Source organism: Apis cerana, linkage group LG2 (assembly GCF_029169275.1).
Source record: "Apis cerana isolate GH-2021 linkage group LG2, AcerK_1.0, whole genome shotgun sequence".
NCBI classification, from domain to species: domain Eukaryota; kingdom Metazoa; phylum Arthropoda; class Insecta; order Hymenoptera; family Apidae; genus Apis; species Apis cerana.
In genome coordinates this window covers 7,394,500-7,409,091 of record NC_083853.1, presented here as the reverse complement: position 1 = coordinate 7,409,091, position 14,592 = coordinate 7,394,500, and the positions used below count along the sequence as shown (strand labels likewise).

Here is a 14,592-nt window from a genome sequence, read left to right as displayed (position 1 = left end):
ATTTTAAAAATTATTCGAAATAGTTCTCTCTTCGTTTAATCTCCTAATTATGATACATTAGAATTTATTCTCCTCGATCTCGATGATAACATTACGATATTAAAATAATCTGTTCCTTTTTTTATTTTTACAAAACTCGTTCACATCGTAGAATTTATTGCATCACGTATAATTACACGATTAACCACAGGAACGTATATTTCGAACAAAAGAAACAGCTATCCCAAGAATAATATTTCAAATCGCGCCACTTCTTATTGGATCTATGTCGGAGGAGAAAGAATCCGAATCGAGTCGCATCGTATGATATCAAAGATGAAAGTTGGAGGAAGAGGGAGGGAGAGGAGGAGAGATCTCATCCACAGTTGAGAAGTATGGCAATATTTTAAAGGTTCGAAACTTTCGGTTAGTTCGATTCAGATTTCCGGCCGGCAATTCGTCTACTTCTCGACGCCATCTCGTCTAAACGATCTTCGCGGTGGAACGGGTCTAACCTCCGTGGTTAGATTAATCGCCGATCCTGACGTCGGTGTGGAAGGGTGGAAGGGGAGTGGAGCCAACAGGAGAACGGAAACTCCGGCAAAGCTTTCAAGGATAGGCCAACGATAGGCCAACGTATCGAGCTCGCCAATTATCCTCGTATCGAACGTAATCCTTCCGTGGCCGTTTGTACGCGCGGCTGTACCAAGATTTACAACCCCTAAATCATTCTCCTCGATGGAGAAAGTTGGAGGAGAGAGAAAAACGACTTTGCAAGAAGTAAGAGGAGAAAGTAAGAGTACGAAAAAGATATATAGTTAGGCGAAAGATAGAGTAGAAGAAGAAGAAGTGTAGAGGAAGAGAAGAACGAAAGAAGGAAGCCGATCCGCCTAAACCTGCCACGCAGTTACAAATATTAATTCCCAGCTTCGTACACCCTCGTTCTCCTCATTTTCTCGACCGAAGGGCATCGAACGTTTATCACCATCGCTTGTTCGAAGCGATACAGCCTCTGCCGCACATAAGTCAGGATGATTAACACGCGAGACGTGCGTGACTGGCTCTGAGCGAACTCGAATCTATTCTTCTTCTTTCTCCATTTTTCGTTTATTTTGTCTTTCGTTACGAGTTTTCTCGTCCCGTTTATACTATTCGAATCTCTGTTTTCTTTCATCGAGGCTTCCTCCTTTTCACGATCGACCTCCGCCAAGCGGAGGTTGAAGTTTAAATTCGTTGGCCAATTAAACTCTGCTCCGCGATTCATTCGTCGCGTCTCGATGGTGTATCTTCATCGGCTATATGCATTTGTTTCGATCGAGATTTGAAAGTTTGAGGTAGTTTTCGAAGTATTAGAATTTTAACTTTCTTTGTTTCAAATTTACTTTGCTTCTCTTTCGATGTAACTTCACTCTTTCTCAATAATAATAACAATCTCTATCATAATTCAACGCAAACTAACGCTAAAATCTTATCCTTTCCCAAAAACCGAGCATCTTCCGAAAGAGAAGCGACGAGAGGGAGGAAAAAACACGATACCCATCGAATCACTATCAAAATCATAATCCATATCGTTTTCGAATGTCGCAAAGACAATCCTGTGTGGCCGATGAAAAATTCGGTTCTCCAAATTCGTCGCGGAGGATAGAGATAAACCGTTTAATCGGTCTGTCACGATAGGGGATTCTAATTCCCTGGCAAAGCAGCGGACGAATTGGTCGGCTTGAATCCGTCCGAGAATAAATCGGTCCGCCTCTCTAAGCCCGCGTATTGGCGGTGTTTTCTCGGGAAATGAAATCTCGTTCATAAAGCCGCTTGCCCCGCACCCGCGCTCCGGGATATGGAACTTTTTTCGACGGCCATTCCGATAACCGTTAATGGCATACGGTATTTCGTACTCGTTTCCATTTCGAGTCTCGCATTTCGTACCGTTTCGAGAACCAGTCTCTCGAGATTCTCCACGCCAGGACCACGCGTGTGCTCTTTTTTTTCCCTCCCCCATAATTTTCAAAGATTTTCCTTTTCCTTTTTTTTTCTTTTTTTCAGACGCAGCGTAAACCGACCCCTGCCTCCGCAAATGCGACCTCTGATCTCCCCTGTTTCCTGATTTTAATTCCTGATTTTTTCTACGAGAACCGATGGAGGGAACGAAGAGAAAGATTCGAAGTTTGGATTGGGATTCGCGCCCCCCTTTTTCTTTTTTTGAAACTTCTTTTGAAATTCAAAATTTGAGAAATTATTTGAAATTTGGAGATGGGAGGAGGAGGGGAGAAGGGAGATTTTAGGATTATTATACATTTGTTATATTACGTTTCCGTAATTCCTTAATTGGAAATTTTAATTTTCTTGGAAAATTACAATCGTTAAACGCGTAGAAATTTATTCCCCCGAAATCGTGTTGTTTGTATCGCGCAATTATAGAGGATGATATGGCGACAGTTATTTCGAAATTATGAATTGTGTGACGCGCGTGAAAAACATGTTAATGATATTACTAATTACGCCAAGTTAAATATCTTTAAATATTATAGTACAATAAACGTCGTTTTATTGTTCAATCTCAATGTTGAATTAATGAAATAATCCGTCTGTTGCTCGTGCAAATCGTGCATAAACGATGCATGTAAAAAGATATAAATGCGTTGAATTGTTGAATTTTCAATATACACACGTCAGAAATAATTATAGAAATTTGTATGAGATTCGTTGTACTTAATAATTAATGCAACGCGAAAGGGGAACTTATTTAAAATGTCATGATGTTCTTCTTCTATTTTCGACGCTCTTTGAAACAACCTCCTCCCCCCTCCTTCGTTCGAGTCGTTCTATAAAATTCAAGCTATTTTAATTTTTGCTTCTAGATTTTGCTCAATTTCAGATGTGGGTCAATTTGTGAATAGAAAAAGATTCGAGCAACTTTTGCTTGGATATACACATCATAACGTAATGCAAAACCCGGCTGGTGTATTCGTTATAAAGTTCAGAATTTCAATTGCAAAGATTTATAACGACGATGCACAAATGTTTAAAGGTTTCCCAAGCAAAATAATACTGTTAATGATATTTCTCTCCATTTCAAAATATCACGAATATTAATAAATATTCGTTGAATATATTTCGAATTCAAATTAGATTAATAATTGAGCTGAAAATGACACGTCATAAAAGAAAAAAAGAAGAAGAGGATCGTTTCGATCGATTATAAATAACATTTCCTTCCTCCAAACAAACGGAACACGTTATAATGTACACAAATGCTGCGTAAACGTTTGGGGTGCACGTGCTTTATTCGCGTGTTTTTACGACCGCTTCACTCGACTTTTATACGCGCACGATACGCATCAAGGATTTGGTACATTGTTACAGGAAGGATAAAACCGTGGGTTACTGTTTCGATGATAAAGCGAGCCACTTGCCAGCGCGAACTTTATCAAAACTTTATTGCACGTTCTTTTCTTCTTTCTTCTTCTTCTTTTTCTTTTTTTCTTTTTTTTCCTTTTTTTTTTTTTTTTTTTGAAAAATTGCACACACCCGGTTACTCGAAGAAGGGAGTGCTATTTTGCGTGAGTTATGGGCGAAACCGTATAAAAAAAGCATGGCCGAGAGAAGTAAGTACATTTTAGAAAAAAAGGTAAAGGTGAGATATATACTGTTGGGGATATGGAAAAAATGTAGTGTTAAGTGAAAAAATGTCGAGATTGCAAAGTAGAAGATTTTCCAACGAAATTACCAAATTTTCTTCCTATGTAAAATTAAATAAATTTAATTCCGATTTATATCGTGATAATAGAGGCTTGCAATCGCGAAACGAAACATGGATTTTTTTTATGCAAAATGTAGAAATTTTATCATGAAAATCTTCTCGAGAAATGGAGGGAATCACACAATTGAAGTCATTTTTTGTTTCATCCCAATATTTCAATCGGTTGCAGCAGAGATAAAAATTTAGCGTTTGAAGTGGGGCAGAAGTTATGAATGGAGGGTGGGGAGAGGGCATGTGACCCACTGACCCATATATTTTTTCTAAAAATGTGTATCACTTTTTTCTAGTGGGTCTGTCTGATGTTTGGAATAGTGGCCACGGTGAGACGAGATGATGCTGCAAGCAAGAGATCCGAGAGAGTAACAAAAACGAGGATAATAAACGAGTGAAAATTAACCTTTCCTTATACAGGAAACCGGAAGAGGCAAATAAAAAAACATTTTCAAGAGCAAGGTTTCTTCTAATCCATTCATTAATTTGAAGTCATTATTTTCGGTTATTACAATGGATTAAAGTTCTCAAAATTTTAATAATAATAATAATAATAATAATAATTCTAACCGAGTTAATAATCTCACTAACAATATACTGGAAACTTGCTCTTTTTCTTTAAACGTTCCGTCAACGCGTACGATTTACATAAATCGAATGGCAAAGCCCATCGTGTTCCTATCATATTCAGACATTGGCGGTTTCATTCAAAAAACAAAAGGATAAATTTTTTCCACGGCGACAAGCTCGGCGATGAGAACATAGTTGGTTCTGATAAAAATCGGAACTCGGTGGAACGATCGGGCGTCATAATCGCAATCGAATTCTGCGGATATCCACGACAGACACGTACGATCTGATCGGCTCATCCTACCGCAGAATATCTGTCTGGTATTTGCTTAATGCATAAGCAATTTCCGTGTCGGAGACGCCACAGACAGCTCCCTATAATAACCCACTTACGGAGTCGTGGATGAACTATTGTCGTTTCCCGCGAACAGACGAGATTTTCGAGTCCCTTTCAAACCCTGGGCGAGGATCGTGAACCCACCTCGAGGAGATCCTCCTCCGCGTGGAGGAAAATTCTGTACGTGGTGGAGAACGGCGAATCGAAAGGGAGAAATGGAGAGATAGAGAGAGAGAGAGAGAGAGAGAGAGAGAGAGGAGAGAAAAACGAGGACGAGGTGGATCTTGTACGATCGCGTTCGTCACGGTTGCCTCGAGGGAATCGTCGCCAATATATCCTCGGCCAAGTTGGAGGTTATACAGAGGGGCGGAAGTGGGAGATATTAGGCCGCAAAGCACGGATTTACAATGAAGTTTGATTGGCATTTGACTGTGGTTCGATTCGTAATGGCCGGGATTTCGTATTATCAGATTTCTAAACCGCAAAACGCAATACCTCGCTGCTATCGAAGGTGGCTTATTTACGCGGTACGTGTCACAGAATTCGCCGTGGAACGTGTTTGCCAGAAAACGAGTCGCGGGGTATACAAAAGTATTTTATATGAATCGACGAGGGGACGAGATATTTCGTATTATTTGGTATCTTTTTTGATATTCGACTATTATTTTGTTTCGTAGAAGTGATAAAATACTTTTTTTTTTTTTTTACTACGGTGGATTAATTATTATTTGCGCGGTGTGAAATATTTTGATGGAATAAATGATAATTCGCGCGGAATATATATATATAAAATTTTCGAAATTGAATATCGAAAACTCGTTAATGGTATTATTAAAGAATGAAAAAGATAAGGATTAAATTTTAATTAAAGCCAGATTTCCTTTTTTTTTCAAAAATTTATTTATCGTGTTCCCTATTGTTGATTCATAAATACTTTGGCGTAAACAGGAAGGTTATTGTTAGGAATATTTCATTGTAAATATTCCTACATTCTGAAAGTGGTGGAACATTAATGTCGGTACCAACCGATTGTTCCTTTTTTCTTTCTCTCTCTCTCTCTCTCTCTTTATTTTTGTGCTTCTGAAACATTGAATCACAGCAATTTTTTCCCCCATTGTTCCATAGAATCGTTATACAATTATATACACGACGAAGGCTTGGAATTAACTGGAAAATCGTCAGAATTTACGCGCAATTATTCTTTAATTCATTAACATGCCTCCTGTCAAATTCTTTCATTTATCGCAAAATATTTCGCAGTGAAGGATATTTCAGCTTGTCCGTTAAATATTTAATTTCCACTTCGCGATCTCGGTTAAATCTCGGTTAAATCGAATTTTTGAAAAAGTTTTGCTTTACGACGAAAAAACCAAGTATTTTTTATTCTTTTCAAAATAAAAAAAAAAAAATTAACGCACGGATTACGTACAATAAAATTACACGATTCTTTCCTGTAATCTTCTTTCAATGCTGAATTTCAATTTTTCAATATCAAAAAAAGAAAAAAGAAATCCAACAAAGGAAAATCTTCGAAAGAAAGCGCAGCACGCATCGTATCGATATCCCTTGAGAGGATCCTAGTTATCGATCCCGAAACTAATCCCCATCCGGTATCAAACAGCTAATAACGCGAAATCAACTTTCAAAGCAATTATCCCCGAAACAATACGTGCACCATCTTCTATCCATCTCGCGCTCCCACGCGTCAAGAGTAAGTCCGCATCTACTGGTCGCAATCCAATGAATCCGGATTACTATACCGCGGGATACATCGCGAGTTCCTTGGAACCGAGGGAGGAGGAGGAGGAGGAGGTATATCCCGGCTGGTATCCCATCAAGGATCGCTTTCACGGGTCGTTGCGTTTCATAAATTGGCCGCCGGTTTTCATTCGGTTTCGTGCCTGTGACGATCCGCGAGAGTATGCGCCTCGACCGTACACGGGGGACAGACAGTGATGCGTTTCGTTTTCACTCTGTTTGTGATCGAATGAAAAAAAAAAAAAAAGAAAGAAAGAAAAAAGATAATAGAGAAAGAGAAACGCGCAAAGGTCCGGTCGAAGAGAAAGAGAGGGACACGCACAGTGTGTAGCGAGTAAGGAAAACCACGGAATCACGATGAGCCGTCGTAATCATCGGCACTCTTTACATATGAAACCCGACCGACTATCCATCCCTACGGGTGTTCATAACGCATGGCTAGCTCATCAGGTAAATGCACGATCGATATTCCGAGCGCGGGGAATTGCAACTGCTATCTAATAACCCTGCAAATATCGTATCTTAACCTCTCTCTCTCTCTATATATATATATATATATCTCTCTCTCTCCCCTCCACACCTCGCCAACCCACTATATTTCTTTGTTTCTCTTTCCATCCAGTCGTGTATGTCTCTCTCCTCGATACGCGCACGACTAAACGAACGCGGCCGTTCGTGTTTGTTCGGTCGACGTGACTCCTACTTGCATAAAGGGGTGACGCGGAGAGGAGGGGGAAGAGAGAGAGGTGTGTCTAGATCCGCACGACGCACCATCGATACCAAATCGATAATCAATGAATCGACAGGACGGAATGACATCGTCGGTGCGCGGGTTCTCGATCCTTCCGGCCCGGTGTGCAGCTGTTGAGCGCCGGAAACGGGCTGGCTACGAAGCGCGGATGATTTTCCCCTCGAACCACCCTCCCCCTTACATACGAACGAGTTTCACGGGTGTTGGGATTCGCCGGTTAGATGGGATGAATTAGTTTCGGTCCACGAATTAGCGGTATCGGTGGAGTGGAGAGGGGGAGCGAGAGAAAGAGAGGGCGAGATCCCTAACTTTTCCGATCTGTGATTTCAGATTGCCTTTCGTTTAAACGTATATTCTTCCACTTGTCCTTTTTTTCGCGTTGATCTTCGTAATATTTCGCGCCAATTTTTGAATTCGCTTTGGATATTCTTGCTCGGATATTATTGCGCCGTTTTCCACTTTTGTGAAAATTTCTCCAATCGATCTTTCGATTCTTTTTTTTTCTTTCTTTCTTTCTTTTTTCAGTCGTATTAAAATGTCCCGAAATATTGGAATTCGATTCTTGTTGTATCGAAACTATTTCCAATTTAAATTTCGTATTGTCGAAACAATCGTTCATACATAATCGTGGAAAAATATCGTACGTAGGTCAGCGTGGAATTACATTTCGCAAGAAATTAAAAATAGTTGAACGGTGATCCGTTACATTATTCAACGTAATTAAATAATTCCGCGCGCGAAAATAATACGCGTGCACGCATCAGCAAAAAAAAAAAAAGAAAAAAGAAAAAACAGAAAGAAAGAAAAACGGCATATATATATATATATATACAAAAAGGACAAACCGACGGGAATATCGCGCATTATTCCATCACATCGAGACGGTTAACGAGGAAGAGTTAATTAGCGCGAATAAAGTGCGCGAAACGTTCCATGAACGGGTCGTTCATTCGTTAATTTCAATTGTAATATAATAACCACGTCGCCGATTTTGATTATCGGTATCGACGCGTGAAGGGTCGAGCATGAGAATAACTCCTCCTCCCCGAAACGAGGAGATCGAGGAACGCGATTCGCAATTTTCCATCAACTATGCACGCGATATCGAGGCCCGCTTATAGCCAGAAACATAATCGATGAATGGATAAGTTTCGAATGTGGTGGAGCAGGCCGAGCCGACGAGGCGGACAGTGCTAATCGCTCTTCGCAATAACAATCGTTGTCATCGTGTTATCTGGGTCGGTTATTATCCCGCGATAATCACGATCATGATTATAACACAGATTCGTGAACCAGGTAAATTGCGGTGTGTTTGTTGTCGTTGATGGTTTCATATCTCTTCGCGATGGGTATATTATATATACGTGTATTGTCGATGAGAGGGAAACGAGAGGGGGAGGAGGGAATATGAAACGGGGAGATAAGATTTATTTTGGTAAATTAAATTATTCATGGCCATTTCGCCAATCTGGGATATCGTACTTCGAATAACAATGGTTAACTCGTTTAATTTAAAAGGACGGTCGGGTGCTCGAGCGAATAAAAATTCACGGGCACTACTTTCCCAAATTTTTGTACGAACATCGTTGTTTTTTTTTTTTTTCTTTTTAATTAGGCAAATAACTGTGGTATTCGAGATAGGAATATATTGTGGAATAATAAAATGAATATTCGAATAATTTAATTTTTCCGCTCACTATCATTTTCAACGGCATTTCGTTTTAATTTTATCAATTAATCAGAACACGCTTTTATGCGTGTACAACTTGGACGCATATTCACAGAGTTATAAGCAGAGGATTAACTGAAGTTTTTGCGAGAAGAATTAATTCGTTACGTCGAATCAAATTTCGTTGTATGATAGAATTAATGCGAGATGATAATAATTTCAACATAGAATATGCAAACTATTTGTACTAATGAGAAACAAAAACTACAACGATCTCTCTCTATCTGTTTTCAAAAATAATTAAAAATCTCGAGCGTTCGTGATAATTTTCTTTCATAGCTCCGAGCAAAGTGCTCATCATTCACGCGTTCATCCTCGACGTCTCGACGAAATCCTACCGCAACCTCCTACGCAAAAGCGAATTTATCACCCATAAAGTCAAAGGAGAATTACGCGCGTAACGACCAATCTCCTTTTATTTCACGAGACTATTTAAACTCTCGATCGTAGAAATTTTACGAATTTTCCCACCACCCCCTTCCGATCCACCTTTCTTCATCGCCACCATCATTTTCTCACGTTCGCCAGATCGACGATAACCAATGAATTACCATAATCAAAGCAGCTTTGATCAATCGTAACGGCACCTCGTTGCGCGGCCATCGCCATTAGTATGCACCATTGACCATGAGTTGGCACCGCGTAATTAGCATAATATAGCAATATCATAACGTGCGTAGCGGGAAATATGTTGGCCGATCAGTTGCCTGGCTGGACATCGAGCTACGGGTACCGAACGACCCGTTCTCTCGCTCGTTCCCGTGGGACGCGCCGTTCGGATGCTCAAGCATATGGGATGTGGTTTCACCAACCGTAATAATGAACTCGGGAATCGTAAACCGACGAATAAAACGGCCTCGAGTTCTGCCGAACCGAGATTCTGTTAATATCAGAGGTCAGGGTTTCAGGGATTGGTTTGTATTCAACGGAGATATGGTGGTAAGCGCGAAATGTATTTCTGTCAATTTTTAATCGCCACGATTCCTCGAGATCGAGGAATTTTACTAGGAGATGATCTAATATATGGAAATATTTTTTGCAGATTCTACAATGGGAATAAAATCTTTCTTGGATCCTGCGCGAAGAGTTAATACGATTTAGAACTTGGGATAAACTCGAATATATAAATGAAATTGGTTATAAAGCGTATCACGTTGTCTACTATCCACGAGTATGAGTTCTTAAAGCGTTACATCATCGCCTCTCTCTCTCTCTCTCTCTCTCTCTCTCTCTCTCTCTCTCTCTCTCTCGGCATTAAACGCAATGCAGAGCGATATTACTCCCCACGTGACTATCTTCGGGGATTGCAAACGTATTAATAGATGGGGATACGGGTAATCCAATGAATTTATAGTTAGGATCGAGCTGTGCTCTGGCGCACTGCATGCAGTAATCCTGAGTTGCGTTACGGTCATCCTTGTGTACGCACCTGTCTGCCGCTCAATCATATTCTATTCGATTCAATCCCATCTAAGAACGACAAACTTATCCCCAATTCCCTCTAACCACGAATCGATTTCTCCGACGTTCACGTATTCGTTATCAAGTTATCCTTTAAAAAAAAAAAAAAGAAAGGGGAGAAGAAAAATATCATCCTTATACAAATCGATCGATTATCCATAAACTAAATATGTTCTTTTTACGCCACCTAGAGTAAAAATCCACCCCCGTAGCAGCGATAAAACAGGTCCTTAATCAGATTCTCCCGCGACAAAGGGACGTGGCAAGCCTCCTTGCGAGAGACGCAAGAGGGTGGATGATAAATAATCGCGATTTCATTTGTCACGAAGGAAACGAAAGTTATGAAGAGCGATAAAGAGCTGGGAAGAATAAAGCGGGAGCTTGTCGTGTAATCCATCGAGAAGAGGAAAAAAAGGGAGGGAGAGAAGGGAAGAGAGGATGGAGAGAAAGTTTTCCAAGTTTTCCAAGCAATGGGGACAGGAGGTGCAGCAACAGTGAACGGTAGAGGTCGGTGATTATTTAAATTGTTAATTAATAAATCGCTCTCTCTTTTCCCTCTCTTAAGCGACTTAATAATTAACAAGTCCACTCGTGCACGTGACTTCGGTTCAGAATATCGCGTCACGACGACCTGGTCTGGTGGACTAATTGAAAATGATGATGACAGCGAGGCAAAGCCACTCGAGTCGAAACAATGCGAAGCACTATGGCCTCCACCCATTGCGATATCGTTGCGACGCACCCTTTAACAGACGATCCCTTCGCGCAACCCCGTGTTCTTTTTTTACACGAAAGGAAAGGACGAGAGGGGCGGCGGCAGTTTAGAAAGTGAAAGAAACGGGCGATGATAGCGTCAAAGGGGACAAAGGACAGAGACGACAATGAGCCGAGTTTGTTGCCCGTGTTACACGCCCGTCCGACGATCTGAACTAGATGCGATTCGACGCGTGCCACCTTCTTTTCTTTTTCTTTTCTTTTCTTTTCTTTCTTTCCCTGCTCGAGCGATCGCACAAAGGCTCATCGAGAAAGTGGCTCGTTTAAATGAATTTCGTTCGCGTTCGTGTTGTTATTTCAAAGTTGCGAATCGAATTAATGGGAGGATATGTATGTATATACACTTATGTGAAAGAGAAACGAGCTGCATATGCGTTCGAAATTTAAATTAATGAATCGCAGATTTCGCAATTAATCCGATCTTACATTCAATCTTGTTCGAAATAACATCGCGCAGGAATTAAACCGATATTCTTTCTCATAATACCCACAATCTACTTTCTCAAATTAATTCCATTCTCTGATGTTTCTATATCGAAAACAATACGAATTATTATACGTACGGAACGGAAATATCCTTAATGGGGGGTAATAAAGTTTCGAGGTAGAAAGCTCGGATAGGATTATGAATAAATTCAGAAGCGGGTGGAGGAGATCAGATGCAGATTCGGCATCCCGGTTGATCCCCGGCGATCGAGCAATTGGAGAAAATTCAGAGGGGGGGAGGGATACATCGATGGACCTCTTACCTCGGGATTCCTCCTCCTGTAATCGCGTTTACGGCCGTGGCCCGAGTCCGCGGGATCGGGCGGTAAATATTTGAAACGACCCGTCATTAGGCATTAGCTAAACTCCGCCCGGCGAGCCGCTCTTAAGCTTCCGGTTCCGAGGAGGAAATCCCAGCCTTGCGAACGAACGCCATACATCCTGTGGAAGGGTGCGGCGCACGTGCGGCCAAGTGGTCAACGCTACTAATGTTACTGTGGCCATTTAAGGGGAGTTACACACGTCGAGAAGTCAATATCCGGTCGGGAGTAAAATAACTTTCGTTAAAATTGCCGCCCACCCGTTGGGCGGACGGGGAGGGGGGAGGGTTAAAAGCATCGAGAGCACACAACCGGTGCACACAACGTGTACAAGCCGGGTGATTTGAACCCGGTGATTGCGTTGCATCTTTGACCGTTGATGAAACTTTTGTTCCGCGGGAAAAGTTAAATTTTGAAAAGAGAGAGAGAGAGAGAGAGAAAGAATCGCGTTAATTTCGACGATTGACAATTTCACACGTACGATTATATATTAATTGATACAACGATAGATTGTATCTGTTTAATATATCGCGTTTAATGTAAAATTGTTTTTTTTTTTTTCATTGTACCCGATATTGGATAATGTTTCCAATATGCGTTTTTGCGTAAATTGTTTTTGAAAGCGGTGGCATGAAAATATATTTTTCGAGTTTATACGATTTTGCAATAATGAGGATTGTATAAATTCTTCTGTTCGCGAGTGTATATTGGTTTTTTTTTTTTTTTAATGAATGTGTTTTTATCGGACGAGAATAATCAATTATCGAAAAGATAAATTTAGATAAAGTAATTGTATAAATATAAACTTACACGAAACTAAAAGAAATTTACTAATAGTTTGTATTATATTTTCCAGCGATATTCTGATACATTTGTAGAAGAAAAAAGAATGACGAAACGGATAATCGAAGCGGATGTATAAAAAGATAGAGAAAACTGGGAAAAAGAAGACACACGAGAAAGAAGAAAAGATCCGAAATGAGAAAGAAGAGAACCACCGAAAGGGAGGAGGAGGAGGAGGAGGAGTCGAGGGTTAGGCTGTTCTTGCACTGTCAATAACATTCCCCTGGGGCGTGATAGATTGGCCCACCCTTACTATCCAGTCACCATTTATCTACTTTTTGTCCCATACTTTCGTTTCGTGGCCACCTTAGCGATCGGTCGGGAGTGTTTACCATCATGGTGAAAAGGAGGAAACCCGCTACAGAAACTCTCTTTCTCTCTTTCGCTCCCTCCCCTTCCATTCCCTTTATTCCTTCATCCACATTCACGGAAATTTAAGAGTCGATCATTCCTAGATAAAAGAATCGAAACACTTGATTCATAAAGAAACGCGGATTAGGCGATCTGGACTGTACGGAAAATACAATTTAATCCGAACGGTCGATCGATCTTCGATTTCTTCCACGGTGTGAACGAAGTCGTTTAAAAATTTTGAAATTTAATCTTAGGAGAAAATAGAATATATATAACAAGTGGAACAAAATTTAAAATGAACGCGTTTTAATTGAACGCGAATAGTGGAAGACATCCATTTATTCCCCCGCTATTACCTCATTTCCATAATATCAGTTAATTCCCCGTAAAAGCCCCGAAATTCTCGCAATTTACGACACACGAAGCAATTTCCGCGAGAACTTTATTACAACGATCATCCCGCCCTCCCCGGATGTCCAACTATTCCCAACAATCTTCTAAAATAATAGAAATAGTTGGCAATCGTTCGATATTATGTCGACCGACATCCAAACCCATCGAAAACGAAGGAGGAGAAGGAAGAGGTGGAAAGATCGTCGATTGAAAAAGTTTCCAAGATCTCGTTCAAAGGTGAATCTTTCGTTGGAGAGCGGATAGATATCGCGGAAAACATGGAAGGCCGGGCGGTGGAAAGCGAGTTCGCGAAATCTTCTCATGGAAGGAAATCGAATCGCATCGAGATCCCATTGACCCGAGGCCCCTTCCCCCGCAATTATATTTAATTAAGAATGACCGAGGCGGGTCAGCGCCGAGAACCGTCTTTCCATTCCTCTTTATTTCTCCTCTATCCTCCCCTCCTTCTTCCACCTTCGCTCCACCACGTCCACGGGGGACTTTCCTGTATTCGAGAGCCTCGCCTCTTGCGCCTGTATTTCGCATCGGATTAATAAAACTTAACGAGCCGAGCCACCGAGGTATTGCAAGCCAATTACGTTATTTTCTCTGACCGTGCCCACTTCTCCTCTGCCCTTCTGCGCTGGTTACCTGCACCGCACAGGGAGAGAGCCGCGCATTCTCTCTTCGCACACGTTTTTCTTCCTTTCCTTGCTTGTCGAGGTAAATTAGGGGACTCCCCTATGAGACCCTACGCTCGTGCGAGTGTGCTCGAATTCACGGCGATGATAAAAATATCTTTATTTATGGAGGGCGAACACTTTGTCGCATTTTTTGCGAACTTCTGTCCACCCCGGCTTGTAAATTCTCATTCGCTCTTGGCGTAATCGTCCAGAGATCGCGTCTTTTATTGTTTTTAAATCCGTTAGAACCGTCCATTATCTGTTTTACATCGCGGTGATGATATACGCGTACGCGGATGAGATAAAATTGGAATAGAATTGGAAACAAGTCAAGAAGGGACGTAAGGGATAATTCGAGTTTGAATTGATGGCAGCGTCTACGGTGTAATCTACACCGTACGTA

The 14,592-nt window shown here is 41.0% G+C and overlaps 1 protein-coding gene and 1 long non-coding RNA gene across 15 annotated transcripts in view; one reads left to right on the top strand and one right to left on the bottom strand.

The window, feature by feature from the left end:
* Window positions 1–14,592, bottom strand: part of LOC107996734 (RNA-binding protein Musashi homolog Rbp6) — a 744,804-nt gene that overhangs the window by 348,225 nt on the left and 381,987 nt on the right. The window lies entirely within an intron of this gene.
* Window positions 10,173–12,948, top strand: LOC107996736 (uncharacterized). The gene is made up of 2 exons (XR_001765866.3): window positions 10,173–10,843; window positions 12,773–12,948. It is a non-coding gene; the product is annotated as an uncharacterized LOC107996736 (long non-coding RNA).